Raw genomic sequence first — 3,986 nt, 5'->3', positions numbered from 1 at the left:
TCTACCGTTCCAAGTATAACCGTTCCCGCTGAGGCCGGGGACGCGTGGACTAACGTCCATTCGGGTGGTGAATACCCAAAGGCACTTCCTCTGTGCAAGGCACTGTGTGACCCCGTCACATATGGCGTCTTGCAGAACCAGCTTCTGCCGCATCCCTGCACCATGCCACTGCGGCGTTAGAGTCTGGTATTGACACCGAGTACTCATGCGGTATCAGAGCGTGGTGAGGCAAGCAGCCATCACCACGGTGTCATGATCGTCGACCAGCACCTGGTCAGCTGTGTGCGCACTCGTGCACCACACTTGGGCTATGGATTCACGGCTCACTATACACTGTGCATTGCGTACATCACGTACCACAACGCCTTGACTGGTGAGAATTTCCGTTCATCCTACGCGACAGGTCGTTCATGACCAAGGGACATGTGCGGTGATTGCACCAGGTCGGCGTTTCGCCTCGTGTATGGCTGCATGCAGCCACAACACGGCTGATTTGCTCAGCGATTCCGAGGCACCTAGCGCTAGTGGCTTCCGTCGCCACTCTGTCTTGTTTGGCTAGAGCTACCGCAGATCTAACCCGGCAACTCACCTCCAGCCTGTAGTCGATGTACATCGACGCCTGCTTCCGTAAGGAAATTGGTGACTAGGGAGAGAAAGATAGTTTCGAGCCCCCCCCCCCCACACACACACATAACCGTGAGACAACGGAGTCTTCCGTTGCTTATTATAGCCACTGGCAGGCACGACGGCTATTCGTCTCGTGCACTGCGCCGGCATAGATGGCCGCGGCGAACGTGTCGACCGAAGGTATCCAGCCCTGTGCGGAACTGCGCTACCCGCCTTGGTTGTGGAGCTCTGCTACTCACCTTGGTTGCGAAGCTGCCTTACCCTTGATGTGTGGAGCTATGTTACCCACACAAGAAGCGCAAACAGCGACTTGTTTATCAGCTATGGTCTGAGTGACCTTGCGTGGAGCTCTGCTACCCACGCTCGGAGCACCGAATGTGGGCCTCCATAAACAGCTTCGCTGCCTGCGGAACTTGTTATCCTCAACTTGAACCTATATTACCCACTTGGTGAATACCCTTCAGCGCCACCTCTGTCGAAGCCCATACGGTGCGCGACTTTCGGTGTTGGTATCGGCTGGTGTGACCCATACACACCGGACAGAGTTGATGTGTACCGACCGTGTCAGAGGAGTCCGGGCTCGGACCCCGAGTCGTTTGAAGCGACGTCAGTCTAAACAAGGCTCAGATCCGACTTGCGACGGTTTTCGTGACGCGGCACTTCGTTATCTACGTCGTAATGTCTCGTGAACGACATCAGAGGCACTCAAGACCTCGTGTGACACTGTATTATCCACACAGGAAGCATGGTTCAATGCCTTCCTCTTTCGTTATAGTCTAGGCGACTGAGTGTGGTACTGTGTTACCCACACAGGAAGCGCATCCAACGTCTGCCGCTTCAGTTATGGCCTGAGCGGTCGTGTGGACCTCAAATACCCACCTGGTTAGCGCTAATAGGCATAACCACTGTCGAAGCTCGTTTGTTGTAGCGATCTTCGGGGTTAGACGCTGCTTTAGCAGGTCCACACGCCGGGCGAAATACCTATGACCGTGGCATTGCCGCAGCGCATGGTGTTGTGAAGCACCCGCTGACTAAGCTGGAAGCTGATTGACGGGCTACGACTCGATCGGTGCACGCGGCGGTATTCGAATTCGGGCCACCACCATCCTCGTACTCACTGGAATTCGGAGCGGCAACAGCAGGCACGAAGTCGGCATCTTGCACTCCAGCGTCGCCACCTTGTCCCTTAGCTCTACGGACTATAGCCTTCGGATAAGCACCGTCTCTACCAGAAGTGGTGAGATCGACGTTCGAGTCAGGACCTGTACAATACAAGATAGTGTTAGTGTCGTAGAGTGTATAATACATACATTATCATATCACCTTTCGATTGAGTCCCCAACTCAGCGCCTTGATCAACCGCGCTTAAATTGCGAGCATCCGCAGCACGAGGAGGGTTATTGCTTACTGTCAAAGCGCTCGGCTCGCATACGTCCGATAAATACGCCTTCTTATTAGCGTTCGGCGCGTTCTGAGTGGCAATAGTCTCAGAATAGACTTCTCGGGCTTTCCGCTTTGCAGAGGCGGTTAATTCTGCTCATACAATACTCCAACAAGCCACTGACAGATAGCATTACAAATTAACAACAAGCTTACCGAGGTCACAGCGGTCCAGATACCTCATTAGAGCTTCTTCTCCGACGAAGTAGTCAACGTTCTCCACCTACTCTTCGTCTTACCCGGCTTAAGGTACGTGTGATGCAAGGAGAGGTCGGTTTGCTTCTTTTAGTTCCATTCTAGCTTTTTCAGCTCTCTCCTACGCGCTTGGAATGCCATTTTCTGAGGCAGCGAATTGTGTGTCTAACTGAATCTGAAATGAGCAAGGAATGGACTTTAATTCTTTATCAGCCTCTGGCGTGCACCACATCATTCCTTTATTAACTCTGCACGGATACACAGGAACGATGTTGATACTGTACATGCCTAACTGTCGTTGACGTCAAGTTCGTAAGAGCCCATTCAAGAATTAAGTATAGAGTTCTAAACGTGTCTTATACAGCTTAACCCATCTAAGACGAAGATTTATTCTGTATCATACGGAATAAAAAACACTACTGATTAAAGTAAACCTCGACAACTAAGAGCATTTTCTTCATACTAGCCCTTTCGCAGTTGGTGTGTGATAGACCCTGACAATTTGCACAGAAATACTACGAGGTTAGACAGAAACGTGTTGAATTTGAAGTTAAAACGCAATTCTATTGGCTGAGAGATGGGTATAAATTGATTCTACTGGTGAAGTTGATGTCCCATTGAATCTGATTGGCACTAGCAAGTTTGCGCTCAAGCTTCGAGCGCCAATTTGGATGGCTGCGCCACGCGCCGCACACTGCGCGATGCTCACCAAATTTTCAGCCAGTTCCTAACTACAGAGACAGAAGTAGAGAGGAACTGGCTGAAAAATTTGGTGTGCTGTCAAACTGGTAAGTACCACGATGTATAGCTTTCGATTCCGTATGCTTATTACTCTACGTCGTCTTCATCACTAGAACTATCCGCACGTTTGCGCTTCCTGAAGCGTAGGCGCTTCTTTAGGTGGGGTGGAATGAGGGTGCCGTTATTCCACGTCGTGTGCCAGATTTGGCTGCACGTGAGGTTGTTCCCGATTTCTTCACGGCGGACACGATTGCAGAGCGGTACGTAACCGTCAAAAGCTTCCCAGCAAGCCTTGCAGAAATAAATCGTCTCCAGTCCTTTGGCTTTTAAAGGTGCCAGCACTGAACACACCTTGCAGAGATGCTGACGCCGCTTGCCGTGGTAAAGTTGCTCATTGTTTTCCAGCACGTGCTCGCTTGTAGGCATTGGGACGGTCGCTAAATCCTCGGCGTTCATGTTGGCTCGAAACGTGGCTGCCGTGACTCCAAGCAGCTCCATCTGAAGCCGGCGCATGTACTCAGCATGAGTGGGTACAGGTTTGTTTCTTTTTTCCATTACTAAATTGTGGATTATAAACCCATTGACTATCGCCATGTCCACGAAGGCAAGAAAGAGCTGCTTGTAGTATTTTCTGAAGACGACACACTGCTGAAGGGAGTAGCTCTGAAGACGTAGCTGGTCATGCCAGTCTACTCCGCCCATTCCCGAGTGGTAGTCGACCACTAGCTGCGGACACGTTACTTGCGTCACCGCGCCTGTGCGCTTGTCCCTCCTCACTACGTTAGTCACGGTAGTAGCACACCCGGTGGCTATCATGTTTACTGGCTTGCTTTCCATCCAGGAAACGACTAGTAGCTTCGGATGTATCGTCGAGTGAGCAATTCGGTAAGTTCCGCGCGGCATCCAAGCTGGTCGTTTATTTTGTTTAAAGCGGAGATTCTTGGGTGCTCCCAAGCGGTCGCTGCGATGTGTCCCCACAAAGT

This window comes from Phytophthora infestans, genomic scaffold (assembly GCF_000142945.1).
Source record: "Phytophthora infestans T30-4 supercont1.14 genomic scaffold, whole genome shotgun sequence".
Lineage (NCBI taxonomy): Eukaryota > Oomycota > Peronosporomycetes > Peronosporales > Peronosporaceae > Phytophthora > Phytophthora infestans.
Note: the sequence above shows the minus strand (reverse complement) of the source record.